Source organism: Odocoileus virginianus, chromosome 5, assembly GCF_023699985.2.
Source record: "Odocoileus virginianus isolate 20LAN1187 ecotype Illinois chromosome 5, Ovbor_1.2, whole genome shotgun sequence".
Classification (NCBI taxonomy): Eukaryota; Metazoa; Chordata; class Mammalia; order Artiodactyla; family Cervidae; genus Odocoileus; species Odocoileus virginianus.
Genome location: NC_069678.1, coordinates 92,351,805 through 92,366,654, shown reverse-complemented (window position 1 = coordinate 92,366,654; position 14,850 = coordinate 92,351,805).

The following is a 14,850-nucleotide window of genomic DNA, read 5'->3' as shown; positions in this document are numbered from 1 at the left end:
TTATCACACCTATAATTTAAAAATTTATTGATTAAATTCATAACATATTTGGCTAGTGTTCATATTTCATATGTTGTCTCAAAAATTTTCAGAATAATTTGCTAGAATCAAAATTGAGATAAGGTCAGTATATTGCAACTAGGTTTAGGATTAGATCACTTTTTCTGAGGATTTTTTCAGACTCTGTATATTGCTAGAGATGCCTAACAGTATACAGAGTCTGGATGTTTCTCTGTCTTCTGCATCATCTGTAAACTGGTGTTTAGATCTGGGGTTTTGATCAGATTCAGATTTAACTTTTGTGATTTTCTAGGCAAGAAAATCCTTACCCTAACTTACCTCACTTCTGAGGTAAGAGAAACCCAAGTAAGATGGTAGGTGTTGTGAGAGGGCATCAGAGGGCAGACACCCTGAAACCATAATCACAGAAAACTAGCCAATCTGATCACAGGACCACAGTCGTGTCTAACTCAATGAAACTAAGCCATGCCGTGTGGGGCCACCCAAGATGGTAGGGTCATGGTGGAGAGGTCTGACAGAATGTGGCCCACTGGAGAAGGGAATGGCAAACCATTTCAGTATTCTTGCCTTGAGAACCCCACGAACCATATGAGAAGGCAAAATGATAGGATACTGAAAGAGGAACTTCCCAGGTTGGTAGGTGCTCAATATGCTACTGGAGATCAGAGGAGAAATAACTCCAGAATGAATGAAGGGATGGAGCCAAATCAAAAACAACACCCAGTTGTGGATAGGATTGGTGATAGAAGCAAGGTCCGATGCTGTAAAAAGCACTATTGCATAGGAACCTGGAATGTTAGGTCCATGAATCAAGCAAGGCAAATTGGAAGTGGTCAAACAGGAGATGGCAAGAGTGAATGTTGACCTTCTAGGAATCAGCTAACTAAAATGGACTAGAATGGGTGAATTTAACTCAGATGACCATTATATCTACTACTGTGGGCAGGAATCCCCTAGAAGAAATGGAGTAGCCATCATGGTCAACAAGAGAGTCCAAAATGCAGTACTTGGATGCAATCTCAAAAACGACAGAATGATCTCTGTTCATTTCAAAGGCAAACCATTCAATATCACAGTAATCCAAACCTATGCCCCAACCAGTAACACTGAAGAAGCTGAAGTTGAATGGTTCTATGAAGACCTACAGGACCTTTTAGAGCTAACACCCAAAAAAAGATGTCCTTTTCATTATGGGGGACTGGAATGCAAAAGTTGGAAGTCAAGAAACACCTGGAGTAACAGGGAAATTTGGCCTTGGAGTACGGAATGAAGCAGGGCAAAGGCTAATAGAGTTTTGCCAAGAGAATGCACTGGTCATAGCAAACACCCTCTTCCAACAACACAAGAGAAGACACTACACATGGACATCACTAGATGATCAACACCGAAATCAGATTGATTATATTCTTTGCAGCCAAAAATGGAGAAGCTCTATACAGTCAGCAAAAACAAGACTAGGAGCTGACTGTGGATCAGATCATGAACTCCTTATTGCCAAATTCAGACTTACACTGAAGAAAGTAGGGAAAACCACTAGACCATTCATGTACGACCTAAATCAAATCCCTTATGACTATACAGTGGAAGTGAGAAATAGATTTAAGGGACTAGATCTGATAGAGAGAGAGCCTGATGAACTATTGACGGAGATTTGTGACATTGTACAGGAGACAGGGATCAAGACCATCCCCAAGGAAAGGAAATGCAAAAAGGCAAAATGGTTGTCTGAGGAGGCTTTACAAATAGCTGTGAAAAGAAGAGAAGCAAAAAGCAAAGGAGAAAAGGAAAGATATTCCCATTTGAATGCACATTTCCAAAGAATAGCCAGGAGAGATAAGAAAACCTTCCTCAGCAATCAATGCAAAGAAATAGAGGAAAACAACAGAATGGGAAAGACTAGAGATTTCTTCAAGAAAATTAGAGACATCAAGGGAACATTTCAGGCAAAGATGTGTTCGATAACGGACAGAAATGGTATAGACCTCACAGAAGCAGAAGATATTAAGAAGAGGTGGCAAGAATACACAGAAGAACTGTACAAAAATGATCTTCATGACCCAGATAATCACAATGGTGTGATCACTGACCTAGAGCCAGACATCCTGGAATGTGAAGTCAAGTGGGCCTTAGAAAGCATCACTATGAACAAAGCTAGTGGATATGATGGAATTCCAGTTGAGCTATTTCAAATCCTGAAAGATGATGCTGTTAAAGTGCTGCACTCAATATGCCAGCAAATTTAGAAAACTCAGCAGTGGCCAAAGGACTGGAAAAAGTCAGTTTTCATTCCAATTCCTAAGACAGGCAATCCCAAAGAATGCTCAGACTACCGCACAATTGCACTCATCTCACATGCTAGTAAAGTAATGCTCAAAATTCTCCAAGCCAGGCTTCAGCAATATGTGAACCGTGAAATTCCAGATGTTCAAGCTGGTTTTAGAAAAGGCTGAGGAGCCAGAGATCAAATTGCCAATATCCACTGGATCATCAAAAAAGCAAGAGAGTTCCAGAAAAACATCTATTTCTGCTTTATCGACTATGCCAAAGCCTTTGACTGTGTGGATCACAATAAACTGTGGAGAATTCTGAAAGAGATGGGAATACCAGACCATCTGACCTGCCTGTTGAGAAACCTGTATGCAGGTCAGGAAGCAACAGTTAGAACTGGTCATGGAACAACAGACTGGTTCCAAATAGGAAAAGGAGTACGTCAAAACTGTATATTGTCACCCTGCTTATTTAACTTATATGCAGAGTACATCATGAGAAACACTGGGCTGGAAGAAGCACAAGCTGGAATCAAGATTGCTGGGAGAAATATCAATAACCTCAGATATTCAGATGACACCACCCTTATGGCAGAAAGTGAAGAGGAACTAAAAAGCCTCTTGGTGAAGGAGGAGAGTGAAAAAGTTGGCTTAAAGCTTAACATTCAGAAAACTAAGATCATGGCATCTGGTCCCCTTACCTCATGGGATATAGATGGGGAGACAGTGGAAACAGTGTCAGACTTCATTTTTTTGGGCTCCAAAATCACTGCAGATGGTGATTGCAGCCATGAAATTAAAAGACACTTACTCCTTGGAAGGAAAGTTATGACCAACCTAGATAGCATATTAAAAAGCAAAGACATTACTTTGCCAACAAAGGTCCGTCTGGTCAAGGCTATGGTTTTTCCAGTGGTCATGTATGGATGTGAGAGTTGGACTGTGAACAAAGCTGAGCACTGAAAAATTGATGCTTTTGAACTGTGGTGTTGGAGGAGACTCTTGAGAGTCCCCTGGACTGCAAGGAGATCCAACCAGTCCATCCTAAAGGAGATAAGTCCTGGGTGTTCGTTGGAAGGACTGATGCTGAAGCTGAAACTCCAGTACTTTGGCCACCTCATGTGAAGAGTTGACTCATTGGAAAAGACCCTGATGCTGGGACGGGTTGGGGGCAGGAGGAGAAGGGGACGACAGAAGATGAGATGGTTGGATGGCATCACCGACTCGATGGGCATGAGTTTGGGTGAACTCCGGGAGTTGGTGATGGACAAGGTGGCCTGGCGTGCTGCGGTTCATGGGGGTCGCAAAGAGTCAGACACAACTGAGCGACTAAACTGAACTGAGGCAAGAATACTTCTCAAGTGGAGTGAAAAAGGCAGATAATGTCTAATTGCCTCACTTTTTGTGATATTAGCAGTTACTGATGATCATTGCCAGGGTTTATTTTAATAGGGGTTCCAAAATGGTTATACTTAAATTCTGTTTTTCTTCATTTTTTATAAAGAGAAACTTCCCCTCTGTAACTATGGGGTTACCCTGAAACATATTTTACACAAGAAAAGCAGAATAAATGCTTGTATTTTCCCCCTGGCATTTACTGGTTATTAAAATAATGAGTTGGCCTTTTTAGTATTTTTCATACGTGACCAATGAGTTTTTAAAAAATGTTATTATGAACTCATGGATTCAAACACATTTACTATATTTCCATTCATTGCCTTTATTGTTCTATTATCAGTGCTATTATTATTGATGTTCAGATCGTCCCAGATTTGTCCAGGGGAGGCTTTTGAAGCTGACTCTTGAATTCTCTTGACGTGATACAAGTAGTCTTTGGTAACTTTCTTGTTTTGGGGAGGATAAGATTTTCCATGTTCATTTTGTACATTTTCTGCCCCAGACCTGAAATCAGCTATTTCTCCAAAAAGCCTTTATTCCCTTTACTAGCAAATATTTAGAGACCATAATCTGGAGGTTAGCATGCTCATTACAGTTGAATTGTTCCTTGTTTCTAGGTCTTTTCAGTAGATAGAACTAGGAATACCTACATACACACATATATTTTAAAGATAAAATACATCATGAGATCATCGTGATATTTCCAATTCAGGACTGAAAGGTTTTACTTAGCGTCATCTATCTTAAACACGAATCTCCTTTCTTCCCTGAGAAAAATCTCAGTTTCCAACAACACTAGCAATACTATTCATATATTTTCCCCCATAATACACAAAACAATACCAAAATAAAGCACCAACACTATTAACATCAATGTGACTTCTGAAAACAGTTAAGTTTTTGCAGGTTGTTTTGTCTTTAGTTCTATGCTGCTAGGGATGTAGAGTTAATTTACTATATTTATAAAATCATTTGAAATAGTTCCTCTCTGGTAATCATTTCAACTCTGTAAGAAGGTGTGTTTATTTCATTTTGCTTTCAGTTTGTAAATTTACCCCCCTTCTTAATATTTTATAATTTTATTTATTTCTTTATTTTTGACTCTGCTGGGTCTCCGTTGCCCCGTGGGCTTCTCTCTAGTTGCAGTGCGTAGGCTTATCAGTGCAGCGGCTTGACTTGTTTCGAAACACAGGCTCTCGAGAGTGAGGGCTTCAGTAGTTTCAGCTCTCAGGCTCTAAAGCACGGGCTCAGGAGTTGCTGTGCATAGGTCTAGCTGCTGCACAAGCAACATGGCATGTGGGATATCTTCCTGGATCAGAGATTGAACCCATGTCTCTTGTATTGGCAGGTGGATTCTTTACCACTGAACCATCAGGGAAGCCCTCTAGTCCTCTTCTTACTATACAAAGAGTACCAAAATATGCACTCTTCTGCCCTCAGTCTTTTTCATGTAATATTTTATCTTGGGAGTCATTTCATGTTAGCTCTTGACTAGCTTCCTCGTTGTTTTCACTGTTGTATAGTACTTCACTGCATGGATGTATCCTGGTTTATGCACTAGTGTCCTACTGATATACATTGAGGTTGCTTCTAGTCTTTCGCTTTTATAAATAGTGCTGCTGTGAGTAAGCCTGTGAATGTGTGGTTTTGTATTTGAGGAGGTATATCTTCAGAAAAAAATTCCTGCAAGTGGGACTGCTGGGTCAGAGGGTACATTATTATGAAACTTTGTTATACACTGTCAAATTCTCCTCTCTAAGATTTGGACCAGCCATGTGTTGGAGTGTTGCCTGCACATCTTTGTAAGCGCACTGTGTTATTCAGCTTTTAGATGTTTGCAGATCTAATAGGTGAGGAACCATATCTCTGAGGAGGGAAACTGAGCATCTTTTCATATATCTGATAGCTTTGCTTATCTCCCTTTTCACTGTTTTTGACTATTTGCTTATGGTGCGTTTAGTCTTTTTTTTTTCTCAGTTATGAGGGATATGTGCATGAAGGTGTCACACCTGCTTTAAAAAGAACTATATTCTCTAATATTGTGTTGCACAGTTTGACACATGCTTATTACTAACTCGGGTCCCTGCAGTCTTTAATCAGTAGAACTTAATAAGAGGCCAGACTAGGAATCCAGGCAAGGCTTCACTGAGACTCATGTTGCAGTAGGAGGGGATGAAAACAAGTAAGAGGTTCCTTGCCCTAAGCAGCGTGGGTTGGCTCCTTAAATGTGCTTAGGGGAGGCGTGGATCGGTGCATCAGGTTGGTAGAGGGCTGAGTGGTCCTCCCGCGCCCTTGGTGGTGCTGCGTGTGGGGATCACGGGTAGAAGTCTGCTTCTGCTCCCAGCACTCAGAAGTGGCTGGTGGTTTGTGACATTCTTGTATCTTTTTTGTATTTTTGTTTTCTACTTGTTTTTCCTAATTTGCCCCAACTGAGCATGTGTGCAGTTATTTTTTTGTCCTTTGTAGTTTCTTTCTATTGTGTTGTTCAAGAAGACTTTGGGTATAAGCACTCCAGTAAAAGGTCCCAGGTGCCTGTCTCATATTCACAAAACTTCCCTACGGTTATTTTGTCTAGGTCTTTTACAACCTTCCTTTTTTCGTTACCTTGATCTATTGTGTGCTGAGAGTGATGAATTACGGCTCCTATTGTTGGTGTGTTTCTATTTCTCTTTGCATGTCTTAGTTTCTGCTTTGTTGGGAAAAAAAAAACCAACAACAAACCACAGTGTCTGCTGCTTATTTGGTGAGTAGTTAATATCTGTTATGTCTTCATTGTGAATTGTGTCCTTTAGTGTTATGAAGTGTCCTTCTTTGCCTTGTTTAATGACTGCGGGCCTAAATTCAGTTGTCAGATATAAGATGGTGATCCCTGGTTTCTTGCTTGCGTTAACTTGTTGTCTCTCCACCCATTCTTTTGCTGTGATGTAGATGATCATTCTCTCTCTTGAAAGACTAACAACTATAGCAGCTAGGTTTCCTTACGTTAGCACCAAACCTTGCCTCAGGTAATGCTGTATCCTTAGCTCAGCGTGTGCATATCTGGCCCCAGAGTGTGGGTGTCAGAGCCCCTCAACCCCACTAAATGTATAAATGCCTTGGAGCATGCAGAAGCTCTGCCTGTTCCTTTGTTTTTAGCTATTTGGAGTCACTTTGCTTTCTTGTGACAGTCCAGCACTGAGCTTTACTTTGTGAGCTAATCTGAAAGTCTTCTTTTACAGGTAAATTAAGCCTATTAAACATTTCATAATATAAGGGCTATGTTTGTTTTTGTATCTGTCATATTGTTTTAAGTTGTATTTACTTTGTGTATTTATCACATTTACTGGTTCTTTCACAATGAGATATTTTGGGTACTTTAAAAATACATGTATTACTATTTAGCAAAATATTTTTTATTTTGCTAAATTTTTATTTTGTTGATTTCCTTTATATCAATGTATTTATGCAATGTCCCTAGTCCTCTTTTTTTTTTTCTTCCATCATTGTTATTTTATCAACTTTGTATCAGTGGTTCTCAGTAGAGGAAGTGTGTGTGTGTGTGTGTGTGTGTGTGTGTGTGTGTGTGTGTGTGTATGAGAGAGACAGAGAGAGAGTGTGTGTGTGTCAGTTTTGCTTCCCAGAGGACACCTGGCAATGTCTGGAAACATTTTTGGTTGTTTCACAACTTGGGGAGGGGAGTTATAAGCACATAGTGGGTAACACCTGGGGTGTTACTAGGCATTGTATATTGCACAGGACAGCCAAGTCCTACAACAGAAAAGCATTCTGCCTAAAATGTCAGTATTTCCGAATTTGAGAAATCCCTCTTTATACCATCATTGGACTCCCACCTATTATCTATGTTGTAGTCAGTGAGTTCACTGAACTTTTCCCCTTTTCTCCCCTTTCTCTACAGGTTAAAGACTTTTAGTTCTAGAAAATTTTCTTAGAGTGTAATTATAAATGTCATTTCTGTTCCATTTATTTATATTGCCCCCTTCAGGTATTCAGTACACATAAATTAGTTTGTCTTCTATACTTATCCTTTTTTTTTTAATTTTAGTTTTTAAATTTAATCTTTATTTATATTGAAGTGTTAGGTAGTTACAATAGGGAAAAGGAGTCCAGAATGGCGGTGGCTAAAAGACCTGGAAGGGAAAAGCCCGCGAAAATAGAACAAAGGAACTCCGACGACCGAGTGAGAACCTCAGGTAAAACAAACAGCACTCCTGGCTGGCCCAATTTACATAGGGCAGGCCCAGGGACAGAAAAACATATAAAAAGAGGGGCCAAAGCTAGCTCGCTCTCTCTTGCGCACGCGCTGGGACACTCTTCTCTTTGCGTCTTTGGGTCGACGTGTGCTCACGCCTCGAAGAAGGATTTTCCTGCTATTATCTAAATAAAATAGAGCTGTAACGCTGAGCTGTAACACTGATTTATCTAAGCGCTATAACACAGTCCGTTTGAGACCTGAGAGCTATAACACGGTCTGTCCAAGACCCGAGAGCCGTGACCCGCCGAGGGGGCTCTAACGCCAGTCACTGCAAATCCTTGCTGTGACGAGACAGAACCGAGGAGCATCCACTCGCCTGACGGAAGTGTAGTTGGTTTACAGTGTTGTGTTAGTTTCACGTGTGCAGCAAAGTGACTCAGTTATGCAAATACAGATATTTAGTCTTTTTCTGATTTTTTCCCCATATAGGTGATTAAAGAATCTTGAGTAGAGTTCCCTGTGCTATAAAGTAGGTCCTTGTTGATTATCTATTTTATATATAGTAGTGTGTATATGTTAATCCCAAATTAATTTATCCCTTATCCTTTTTATTATTTGATTTTTATTTTCTGAAGTGCTCTAAGTTTCTTTCTGTATGCCTTTATTATACTGTCCTTCCATGTCTATCATCCCTTGACACTTTGCAACTTGGGCTTAATTTCTTAATGGCCTTTTTTGGTAAGCTCTCATTTCTTTCTGTTACATGTCCATTTGTATTTTGAGTTTTTGAACTTATTTGTGTTGCACTGTAATATTTCCAATTGTCTGTTTACGTATATTTAATTAATATTGAAATTTTCTTCCTACAACACAAGAGACGGCTCTACACATGGACATCACCAGATGGTCAATACTGAAATCAGATTGATTATATTCTTTGCAGTCAAAGATGGAGAAGTTCTATACAGTCAGCAGAAACAAGACCAGGAGCTGACTCTGGCTCACATCATGAACTCTTTACTACAAAATTCAGACTTAAATTGAAGCAAGTAGGGAAAATCACTAGACCATTCATCTATGACCTAAATCAAATCCCTTATGATTATACAGTGGAAGTGAAAAATAGATTCAAGGGATTAGATCTGATAGACAGAGTGCCTGAAGAGCTATAAACAGAGGTTCATGACATTGTACAGGAGGCAGTGATTGGAACCATCCCCAGGAAAAAGAAATGTGAAAAGCAAAATGGTTGTCTGAGTAGGCCTTACAAATAGCTGAGAAAAGAAGAGAAGTGGAGAAAAGAAGAGAAGTAAAAGGCAAAAGAGAAAAGGAAAGATATGCCCATCTGAATGCAGAGTTCCAAAGAATAGCAAGGAAGATAAGAAAACCTTCCTCAGTGATCAATGCAAAGAAATAGAGGAAAATAATAGGATGGGAAAGACTAGAGATCTCTTCAAGAAAATTAGATATACGAAGGGAACATCTCATGCAAAGATTGGCACAATAAAGAACAGAAACAGAAGGACCTAACAGAAGCAGAAGATATTAAGAAGAGGTGGCAAGAATACATAGAAGAACTATACAAAAAAGATCTTTATGACCCAGATAATCACGATGGTGTGATCACTCACCTAGAGCCAGACATCCTGGAGTGTGAAGTCAAGTGGGCCTTAGGAAGCATCACTACGAACAAAGCTAGTGGAGATGATGGAATGCTAAATGAGCTATTTCAGATCCTAAGAGATTATGCTGTGGAAATGCCACACTCAATATGCCAGATTTGGAAAACTCAGCAGTGGCCACAGGATTGGAAAAGGTCAGTTTTTGTTCTGATCCCAAAGAAAGGCAATGCCAAAGAATGCTGAAACTACTGCACAATTGCACCCATCTCACATGCTAGCAAAGTAATGCTCAAAATTTTCCAAGTGAGGCTTCAATCATATGTGAACTGAGGACTTCCAGATGTTCACTCTGGATTTAGAAAAGGCAGAGGAATCAGAGATCAAATTGCCAACATCCACTGGATCATAGAAAAAACAAGAGAATTCCAGAAAAACATATACTTCTGCTTTATTGACCATGCCAAAGCCTTTGTGTGGATCACAACAAACTGTGGAAAATTCTTAAAGATATGGGAATATCAAACCACCTTACCTGCCTCCTGAGAAATCTATATGCAGGTCAAGAAGCAACAGTTAGAACCAGACACAGAACAACAGACTAGTTCCAAATAGGAAAAGGAGTACGTCCAGGCTGTGTATTTTCACCTTGCTTATTTAACTTATTTGCAGAGTACATAATGCAAAATGCCAGGCTGGATGAAGCACAGGCTGGAATCAAGATTGCCGGGAGAAATATCAGTAACCTCAGATATGCAGATGACATCACCTTTATGGCAGAAAGTGAAGAGGAACTAAAGAGCCTCTTGTTGAAAGGGAAAGAAGAGAGTGAAAAAGCTGGCTTAAAAGTCAACATGCAAAAAACGAAGATCATGGCATCTGGGCCCATCACTTCATGGCAAATAGATGAGGAAATGATGGAAACAGTGTCAGACTTTATTTTCTTGGGCTCCAAAATCACTGCAGATGGTGACTGCAGTCATGAAATTTAAAGACACTTGCTCCTTGGAAGAAAAGCTATGACAAACCTAGACAGCGTATTAAAAAGCAGAGACAGTACTTTGCCAACAAAGGTCCTTATAGTCAAAGCTATAGTTTTTCCAGTAGTCATGTATAGATGTGAGAGTTGGATGATAAAGCTGAGAACTGAAGAACTGATGCTTTTGAGATGTGGTGTTGGAAAAGACACTTGAGAGTCCCTTGGATTGCAAGGAGATCCAACCAGTCCGTCCTAAAGGAAACCAGTCCAGAATATTCATTGGAAGGACTGATGCTGAAGCTGAAACTCCAATACTTTGGCCACCTGATGTGAAGAGCTGACTCACTGGAAAAGACCTTGATGCTGGGAATGATTGAAGGCAGGAGGAGAAGGGGATGACAGAGAATGAGATGGCTGGATGGCATCACCGACTGAATGGGCATGAGTTTGAGCAAGCTCCGGGAGTTGGTGATGGACAGGGAGGCCTGGAGTGCCACAGTCCCTGGGGAGGCAAAGAGTCTGATGTGACTGAGCAACACCACTGAACTGAATTTGGAATTTAAAAAATTATCTATTATTTATTTTTGGTTTCACTGGGTCTTTGTTATGGTGTGTGGGCTTCTTATTGAGGTGGCTTATTTTGTTGGGAAGCACAATCTCCAGGGTGCTGAAGCCTCAGTAGTTACAGCACATGGACTCACAGGTCTAGAGCGAGGGCTCAGTAATTGTGGCACACCAGCTCAGTTGCCCCTCAACATGTGGAATCTTTCTGACCAGCGATTGAACCCGTATCCCCTATACTGGCAGACAGATTCTTAACCACTCGACCATCAGCGAAGTCCCTGGAATGCTTTTTTTTTTTTTAAAAGATTCTTCTTTGTTTTTCAGGGTATTTTCATGAACTAAAATGTTTTCTTACTTATTTTGTTTTGTTCTTATAGAGGCATTGTACATATGTTAGGTGACCCTTTTCTGTTCATGATAAAATTAGCATATAGGGTTTCTCTAGACCAGGAATAACAGGTGATCTTATTGGAGAGAGGGATGGAGTGATTTGGGTTCTTAGTTCAATGGCATGCTCTTTGTTCAGTGTTAGGTGATCTTATAGGAACAGCATAGCTTGTCTCACAGGCATTGTCCTTTTACATCCTCAGGCTTATGAAAGCCTGTCCACGCATGGTGTGTGGAAATGTTCCTCATCCTAAAGGGTGTTTAGAAATTGCCTGCAATTTATCTTAGAGTGTTTCTATGCTGGGTGAATGTGTACTTGAAACTTAGATGTAATTAATACTTGCTCCTTTGCTCACCCAGTTCCTAATCCAGCAGTTACCTGTGTTTTACAACAGTCCAATTCCTGACCCTGAACCCCAGCCAAGCTCCCTGACATCACTGATAGGAGGGCTGGGTGTACCCAGCTGGTTCCCTGTGGCCAGAAGATAAAAACAAGACGTTACATCCCAGATGAAATGCCATTTTTAAGACTGGGAAAGTTTATGTAAGTCAGGTTGCTGAGGTGATTGGGGGATGAAGGGAGCTAGGATAGTGGGCGTCGGGAACTGAAGGCAGTCTGGATGTATTTTCCATGAAAATGATGATGTGTAATACAATAAACCCACTACATACAAGTGCATTCTAAGAGCATATCCGTAAGTTCAATTTTTTACGTCCAACAAAGCTAGCCTAGCTACACAACAAACAGAATCACCTATATAGTACTGTACTGTAATAGGTTTATAATGCTTTTCACACAAATAACACATAAAAAACTAACAAAGACAAAAATAAAGCAAACATTTTAAGTCTTACAGAACAGTACCTTGAAAAGTACGGTAATACAGTACAGCTGCTGGCATACAGGGGCACGTTTGTATCTTCGGAAGTTCGAAACGTGAAGGTTCCGTATGTGGGGGACTTAACTGTATGCATTTAGAGAAGGAGACTCCTGGTTTTTACGAGCCTTTACTTTCCCTCCTCACATCTCTCTGGGTGACTTTTGCTCCTGGATGACCCGCCTGACTTGGCCTTTCTCTGCTCTGGATTCCTGCTGCCTAAGCCACCTGCCCTTTAGACGGTGGTCCTTAGACCCTGACCTCCTCAGTCCGAGACCAAGCCCCATCCCTGAAGGGGAGCAGCTTCTTTGCTCCCAGGATCCTGTCCTGAGCTGACCTGGGCATCACTATAATTAAAAACATTATTATTTATGTCACTGTTTATATACATATATATAGAAAGGCAGTTAATGGAGCAGGAGAAACTATTCGCAAATCATATATCTGATAAAGGATTAATATCCAGAATATATAAAGAGTTACTACAACTCAACATCTCCTCACATCTCCTTGAGGTGTGAGGAGATATATATATGTATATATTTATATATACACATACATACACATTTTCTTTATCCATTCATCCATTGATTCATCAATGGAAACTTATTTTCATACCTTGGCTATTGTGAACAATACTGAAATTCATGGGGGTAAGGGTATCTTTTTGAGACAGTGATTTCATTTTCTTTGGATATATAGAAATGGAATTTCTGGATGATATGGTAGTTCTATTTTTAATTTTTTGAGGAAGTTCCACACTGTTTTCCATAGGGGCTGCACCATTTTACATCTCACCAACAGTGCACAAGGATCCCAATTTCTCTACATTCTTACCAACACTTATTTTCTCTTTTCTTTTTTGATAGTAGTTATGCTAATGGATGGAGGTGGCTCTCACTGTGGTTCTGATTTGCATCTCTTTATTTAACTTATATACAGAGTACATCATGAGAAAAGCTAGGCTGGAAGAAGCACAAGCTGGAATCAAGATTGCTGGGAGAAATATCAATAACCTCAGATATGCAGATGACACCACCCTTATGGCAGAGAGTGAAGAGGAACTAAAAAGTCTCTTAATGAAAGTGAAAGAGTAGAGTGAAAAAGTTGGCTTAAAGCTCAACATTCAGAAAACTAATATCATGGCATCTGGTCCCATCACTTCATGGGAATTAGATGGGGAGACAGTGGAAACAGTGTCAGACTTTAATTTTGGGGGCTCCAAAATCACTACAGATGGTGATTGCAGCCATGAAATTAAAAGACACTTACTCCTTGGAAGGAAAGTTATGACCAACCTAGATAGCATATTAAAAAGCAGAGACATTACTTTGCCAACAAAGGTCCATCTAGTCAAGGCTATGGTTTTTCCAGTGATCATGTATGGATGTGAGAGTTGGACTGTGAAGAAAGCTGAGTGCTGAAAAATTGATGGTTTTGAACTGTGGTGTTGGAGAAGACTCTTGAGAGTCCCTTGGACTGCAAGGAGATCCAACCAGTCCATCCTAAAGGAGATCAGTCCTGGGTGTTCGTTGGAAGGACTGATGCTGAAGCTGAAACTCCAATACTTTGTCCACCTCATGTGAAGAGTTGACTTGTTGGAAAAGACCCTGATGCTGGGAGGGATTGGGGGCAGGAGGAGAAGGGGATGACAGAGGATGAGATGGCTGGATGGCATCACCCACTCGATGGGCATGAGTTTGAGTAAACTCCAGGAGTTGGTGATGGATAGGGAGACCTGGCGTGCTGCGATTCATGGGGTTGCAAAGAGCCAGACATGACTGAGCAACTGAACTGAACTGAACTGAACTGAATGATTAGTGATGCTGAACATCTTTTCATGTGCAAATATGCCATTTTACATCTTCTTTGGAAAAATGTCTGTTAAGTCATTTGTGTGTTAGTCACTCAGTCGTGTCTGACTCTTTGTGACCCCGTGAACTGTAGCCTGCCGGGATCCTCTGTTCATGGAATTCTCTAGGCAAGAATACTGGAGTGGGTTGCCATTCTGTTCTCTAGATCTTCCTGAACTAGGGATTGAACCCAGGTCTCCTGCATTGCAGGCAGATTCTTTACCACCTGAGCCAACAGGGAAGCCCCTGTCCAGTCATTTGCCCACTTTCAAATCAGGTTATTTTGTTGTTGTTGTTGAGCTGTAGTAAATCTTTATATATTCTGGATATTAATCCCTTATGGGATCTATGATTTGTGAATACTTTCTCCTGCTCCATAAACTGCCTTTATATTCTTTTGTGCCCTTTGATGTTCAGAAGTTTTAAATTTTTATGAAGTCCAATTCATCTATTTTAGTTTGTTGCCTGTGGGTATTTTTTTTTTTTTTTTGGCCATACCCTGCAGCTTGTGGGATCCCAGTTCCTAGACCAGGGATTGAACCTGGACCAAAACAGTGGAAGCCCGGTATCCTCATCACTAGGCCACCAGGGAACTCCCTTAAAATTTGTTGCCTGTACTTTTGGTGTCATATCCTATAAATCATTGCCAAGTCTAATGTCACAAAGCTTTCCCATGTTTTCTTGTAAATATA